At 37.6% G+C, this 7,185-nt stretch overlaps 1 long non-coding RNA gene across 1 annotated transcript; it reads right to left on the bottom strand.

Moving 5' to 3' along the window:
• Positions 1 to 3,419: 3,419 nt before the first annotated feature.
• On the bottom strand, positions 3,420 to 3,796 carry LOC141658890 (uncharacterized). Its single transcript, XR_012549506.1, has 3 exons — positions 3,757 to 3,796; positions 3,577 to 3,658; positions 3,420 to 3,484 (listed from the first exon to the last, which is right to left on the bottom strand). It is a non-coding gene; the product is annotated as an uncharacterized LOC141658890 (long non-coding RNA).
• Between the last annotated feature and the right edge of the window lie 3,389 nt (positions 3,797 to 7,185).

Genomic DNA, 7,185 nt, shown 5'->3' with positions numbered 1-7,185 from the left:
ACGGTAAATACCAAATTTATGGTTTTGTTGAAGGGCATAATCATATGCCAGCTACACCATTAACAATGGTACATCTGACGCAAATGAGAGAATTGAATATAGTTCATAAAAAAATGATAGTTGACAACTCAAAGGTTAACAAAGGTCCAGTTATGACCTATAGGATGTTTAAGGAGTATGTCAGAGGTTATCAGAATGTGGGTGCTTCATTGGAAGACTTTAAAAACTTTTCAAGGGATATCAAAAAGTTCTTGTCAGAAGGGGATGCTCAAATGCTTATTGAGCATTTTATGAAAATAAAAAGAATGTGTCCATCCTTATACTTTGACTTTGAGGTAGATGAGAAGGGTAGATTGTCACATGTTTTCTGGGCTGACCCTATTAGTATAAAAAATTATTTGCTATTTGGGGACATGACATCCTTTGACACTACCTTTAGGAAAAATAAGTAGAGAATTATATTCGCCCCTTTCACAGGGGTAGATCATCATAAGAGATGTGTGACCTTTGGGGCTGGGCTTCTTATTAATGAGAGCAAGGAGTCATTTGCTTGGTTATTTACGAGATTCCTAGAAGCTATGGGGGGTCGTTATCCTGTGTGTATAATAACTGACGAAGATTTGGGGATAGAAGGAGGACTTAAGAAAGTCTTTAAAGATAAAGTGCAACATAGATATTGCATGTGGCACATATTGAAGAAGTTTCCAGAGAAGGTAGGGCCTGTGATATGTAGAGAAACTGAGTTTTTGAATGAGATAAACTCGTGTGTTTGGGGCAAAGATGTGGAGCTTGCTGAATTTGAGGAAACATGGACAGCCATTGTGGAAGCTCATGGGTTGTCGGATAATGAGTGGCTTCAGGAAAAGTATGGCATTATATAATTTTGGATTGCAGCTTACTTTCGTGACTTGTTCTTAGGAGGGTTGATGAGAACCACCTCAAGGTCCGAGTCAGAAAATCATTTTTTTTAGCAATTTCACTAATCTAAATTTGACCCTTGTTGAATTTTGGATGCGCTTTGAGAGTGCAATGGATACACAACGTTGGGCTCAATAAAAACTGATTGCACAATCAAGTACTCATTTCCTGACTTGGCTACTCCTCTAGACCTAGAAAAGCATGCAGTAGAAACCTACACTCCGAGAATTTTCGAGGAGTTCAAAGTGGAAATAAAAGCAGCATGCTTTACATGTGCCATTGGGGACAAAGAAAAAGATAAGAATCATGCAATTCTCTACATAGACGTCAAGGATCATGAGAGAAAGAAAGACTATAAGGTGGGTTATAAGACAGCTGAAGTGAAACTAGTATGCAATTGCAAGAAATTTGAACGACATGGAATACTTTCTCGACATATTCTCTGTGTCCTTAAAGATTATGGTTTTGAGAAAATTCCAAACGAATACCTACTTAATAGGTGGAGCAAACTAGCAAACTGCTAGCCAATCTTCAATTCTGATGGGCAGTTGCTTGCTAATTGCAGATCAGTCAATGCACAAAAGAACAAACTTACTGAATTGTGGTCAGAAATGTTCACTTGTGTATCACTAGTTGAACAGAGTCCTGTTGATTGTGATGAGTTACTAACCATTTTACGCGGGTTCAAGGAAAGGGTACATGCAGAAACAACAAGTAGTTTCGCTGATGATGGTGGTAATAGTAGTATTGGAAAGAAAAGGGACAAAAATGCGGAAATTGGAATGCTCTTGGGTACAAGTGTGCCTAGCGAAATTACAATTTTGCCTCCAAGACAATGCAAAAACAAAGGCTCGGGAAAAAGAATGATTTCACAAAGAGAAAGAGCGGGGGAAGTCAATAAGAAACCACTAAGAAGATATAAGGCTTGTGGGCATATGGCGAACCACGACAGCAGGAATTGTGACCGACCAAAGGATCACTGACAAATAGTCGAGTATAAGTGATGTCTCTTATTAGCGCAAGTTTTCTATTTTTACTTTTTTTGTTTCCGTCTAATTTTTATCTTTGCTGATATTTGCTTTCTTATGTGTGAGATTGAAGTTTTTTGCGAGGAATTGGACTTGTGCAGCGGAATTTTTGAGCATCATTTGAGAAGTCAACACTTGTTTTTAGGATTATTTTTTTTTCATTTACAATTATTTTGTAATAAATGTAACGGGAGTCTTCCCGATTTTTAAATTGTATATTTGAGAAGATAAAATTGTGATTCGATTTAAGAATACAAAACATGTGTTTCCCTGAGCAATTATGGCATGCACATACGAGCTCATTTTATGCACGTACGAGGTCATTTTATGCACATGTGATAATTGTTTCTCCAAATTTGGTAATTAAAAAGCTGAAACATGTGATCATTTTATGCCAGCAATAAAATGTGATTAGTTGAATCATCATCGTGTATGACAAGTCGTTTAATATCATGTACATAAAAGGTTATTCCATGCACATAGAAGGCCATTTTATGCACAGATAACCCAAATGGGATAATCCCCATGAGATGGGTTAATTCTCATTACAACACTTGTTTTTAGGATCATTTCAAGTCTCAAGACTTAAATGTGGGTTTTAATTCTCATTTCAAGTCTCGAAACTTAAATGTGAGTGATTATTGAAGAAGTCGGGCCAATCCTATCAGCACTTTAGGCACGGCCCAGCACGGCACGCTCAAAGTACATAGGAGTTGGTTTAAAGTTGAAGAATTAGTCAGGCACGCTCAAGCACGACACGAGCATGACACATGCCATGACCCAGCATAGCCTAGGCGAACTCTAAATAATGCAAGTAATTTTGTTTTGAAAAATTTCATGCATGTAGAAGGTTGTTCCATACACATATAACGCCTTCTCATGCATGTAAATATGCAAGTTACTTGAGGATTTTAAAACAACAACACCCTGACAAATGGGGTAATTCTCATTACAAGTCTCATTAAAAAAGACCATAATCTAGTGACATAATTGTGCCCCACACGGTAAAAAAGGCTGTTCCATACACATATAACGCGCCTCCTCAGGCACGCTCAAGTCTCGTTAAACCGACCCGAAAGTCGACAAATTACATGTACGTAGAAAGGTATTGCATACACATACAACGCCTTCTCATGCACGTAGGAGGGTCTTTCATACACGCAAAAGTTACTTGGAGTACCTACACATATGCAACCTACAAATTTACTCCACCTACAAACTAATGCCTGCTCAAATCAAAGAATCAACAAAAGACAATGAGAAGGTTCTCTGCCACTCCCGTTTGCTAAGCACGCAAACTCTCACCATATTCATGCAAAAATAACACCTAGTTATAATCCTACAAAAAAAAGGTAGGGAAATATTGTTACGTTTAAAGTCACTTGACATCGATATTGAAAGTCTTGCAGTTAAAAGATTGGGAAATAATAGAAACAAAATTAGATAAAGCATTCGGAAGATATTGTTTTTACCGTTCTCTTGTTTTCCTCCCATCTGATAAGATCTACAATCATACTCTCACCATATTCATCCAAATTCTGCATATATATTTGACAACAATATTGAAAGCGTTGCAATAAAATATGCCGAATAATATTTGACTAATATAACTTGGTTTAGACATCATTACCTCGTAACAAGTCTGATCGGACCATAATGATTGACAACTCAAGTTTTCTAGAAACTTCAGCAAATAGACTCCGCAAGAATACCTTTTGAAATAAGGAAATTTGTTAAACGCTTTAAAATGGTGTGTATCCCATCGAAAATATTAAAAACGAGTAGAGTATAATTTAAACATGTAAGGTACCCATTCTTTTGTCGAGGCACATCCACAGTCACAAACGGAAAGTTGTTTATTTGCAACAACTTTTTGTATCCTGGAAAGTCTCTTGCAATAATCCCCAAAGCAGGAAATAACTACAAAAAACCAAAAAAAGAAAAACACAATAACATAAAAGCGAAGGAAAACCAACACAAAACTGAGGTAACAAACCCATAAGGCATACAGATATAATCATACCGTTTCAACTAAAAATTTATATCGTGTCAGGACGCCTAGGCAAGTTTGAGTCAAGTATAAAGTTGGTCTTTTTAACAAAGTCAGACACGCAAGCAAACCAATGTTCACGGTCAACACAGTAAGGAAAGAAATCCTGCAAAAACGCCCATAGGGAAATGAAAAAGTGAGGGGATAATTACCAGTTTGACGGGATAATATACAAACAGGTTAGCCAGGATAATTAATTAAGTTCTTTCTTGTGCAAGTAGTAAATTCCGTCGATATAATAATATAAAAAAGTGATGGGATAACTACCAGTTTAGCTTTGGTTAAACTTTTGGGCAAGTACTGAAGCTTAATGTACTGACTTTGAAAACTGTTTTTAGCGACAACATCCTGAAAGTTGAGAAAATTTGTGAAAAATGTTGGTAATTCCAAGTAGAAACATTAGCGGTTACTAAGGATGAATATGAATACCTTGATTATTGTCGGAAAGTACACAAGATTTGGTCTTTCAAGTGTTAAACGAAGACCAACAAGGTCAATTACCATATCCATGATCCATTTTCCTCCAACCAAAGTCGACATTCCTTCTTGGGTTACTTGCAGCCATGGAGTGTCTACAACAAAGTCACCAATAATGCACATATTGTAATTATATGCACACAGAACAGCAAAGTGGACAAAAACAACTCAAAAAGATGCTATATGGTCAGTGATAACTTACTCCTTATTTGCCACATTTGTCCTAATAAAATTCATCAAGTGTTCATCTGTATAGGGCAAGTCTCGTGGAACTTCATTCCTGGGGAGAAAAAGGGAAAACACAGAACAATTACATAACCATAGCACACTTTTAATAAACGATGGAGTCATCATATTGTAATGAGAAGCATTGTTGGTAAAAGATTTCTGATTACCGAATCACACAGCCATTCTTGCAAGCCTTTGCTTTAGACGTCACTTGATCTTTCACGATGTTGTCTTGCCAAGTCAAAATTTCATTGCAAACCCTCACAATGTAACGCTTCACATCAGTTCTCTGAACAATGATATAAAGTGAAATCAACCGCAGAACCTACACATCTAATACACATACCTACATATCTAATACACATACAAGGCTGATTCATGAAAGAACAAAGCTAATACATGCATGTTGATGGCAAGGCGTCAGGAAATATAGAAACACCAACTAAAAGTTTGACTTAAATAATGGAGACTTACGTCCTTGAGCAGCTTTAAAGTATACCGACACTTATTCCCATTGTACGTCTCCATATGTCGCATCATGTAAATTCCAGTATCACGCTCGACAGAGAAACTTTTATTCGGAACATACTCTTTGGCTACTACAAAATATGTAGCATGCAGCTTTGGAATCATGGAAGAAAGCTTTGCACTTAACTATTTCTTCTGTTAGACAGAAGACAATGCGAAGCAAATAAGTTCGTTATATAAGAATTAAATCAGACATTTAACATACTTATTGCCAAACGGTGTGAAAACATACCACATATTGAACACTGACATGAAAATCTACACACCCTGGATCACACGGGTGTATAACTTCATACAAGTTATGATCAATATCAAAACAATGAAGAAGTGGGCTGGGTGCAACAACAGGGAATAAAACCTGTCAAACAATGGTTAGTTGGATTTGTATATTATTTAATTATGTATTTTGAAAACTTTTAAAATATTGAACAACTTACCAATTCCACGTCTCTATAGTTGATATCCAATGAGGCTATCTGTTGTTTCAATTAGGTGACCCGTATTAGAGAATAAAAAGGTACAAGTTGATAACTTAGACCAACAAAATTTAAATATCAAACTTACATCAATTGTTTCAGTGAGAGAGAGACGGGAAATTGATCTACGATCTCTTAACCTGTTTCCATTATTCAGATAATCACACCACACATTGATCACGTCGATGTTAACACTACCACCAAATAGCAAGGTCTTCATATCATATCGTGTAAGAATCTTGCCGCCACTACTGAAAATTAACCTCGCTATAAAAATAAAACCTTAGTGTTATAGAAAGAAAATATAATACATATACCGAATAAGGAAAAAATAAAAGCAAAATTAATAGACTAATACATACCCTTCATCTAAGTCAGCAGCAAATGCATAGTCACCCATCAATTTTTCAGACTGACTCAAGGCATCCATCACGTTCACATTTCGTATGAAAAAAGGTGAACGAAAAACATCAGGTAACTCAACTTTTCTCTTACACTTCCGAGTCTGGGAGGGGACGGTTGGGGACAGTTCTACAAGCAGAGAAGAAGGCATAATTGGAGATTCATTCAATAACAGTTGTGACGAGATAAGTATTGGTGATGCAGGGGATGGATTGGAAGGTGCAGCTGATGTGCTTGCACGGGGAGGGGAATGAATAGAAGGTGCAGCGGAAGTGCTTCCACGGGGAGGGGATGGGATTGAAGGTGTAGCTGACGTTGTTGCACGGGGAGGGGATGGAATGACAGGTGCAGTTGACGTGCTCGCATGGGGAACATCACACATATTACAAGACCTCTGTGCTTTGCGGAACTCTTGAGATGTATATAACACATCCTCACCGTGAAAGAGACTGAAAGATGGTCCCTCCATGAGTTCCTTGTCCATCTTTTCCTTCGTAACTTGGTGTTCTTTAAATGCCTCACCAACACGGTTATATGCACTATTCAGAATCCCCTCTAAATCAGCCAAGATGTTGGGATCGTTGTAAAACTCATCAGAGTCCATATAATCCACATACTTCTTCCCCTCCTCCACTTTACCCTCATCCTTTCTCTCCTCTTCCTCCATTTCATGGTCATCTTTCTCCTTGACCTTCTCAAATTTATCCTCCACTTTACCCTCATCGTTTCTCTCCTCTTCCTCCATTTTATGGTCATCTTTCTCCTCGTCCTTTCTCTCCTCTTCTTCCATCTCAGATTCTTCTTTACTTTGCTGCGAAAGTGAAAACCCTTCAAATAACGAATCTGCCAAAGTCGACACTTTGGTAACAGCTTCCATACGAGGAACCACAAACTTTACTTGCATGATTGCCTTTGAGAATGCACCATAACAGTCTGCAAGAGTAACAGCAGTCCCTGCTAAAAACTTGATACAATCTGTTGTTTTCTTATCAATGGGACCTCCTTCTTCAGTATCCTCAACCTTTCCCTTTCCCTTTGTCGTCACTCCAGCACCCTCAACATTTTCCTTTCCCTTTGT

Source organism: Silene latifolia, chromosome 6, assembly GCF_048544455.1.
Source record: "Silene latifolia isolate original U9 population chromosome 6, ASM4854445v1, whole genome shotgun sequence".
NCBI lineage: Eukaryota > Viridiplantae > Streptophyta > Magnoliopsida > Caryophyllales > Caryophyllaceae > Silene > Silene latifolia.
The sequence above is the reverse complement of the archived record's forward strand: the minus strand, read 5'-3'. Positions and strand labels throughout refer to the sequence as shown.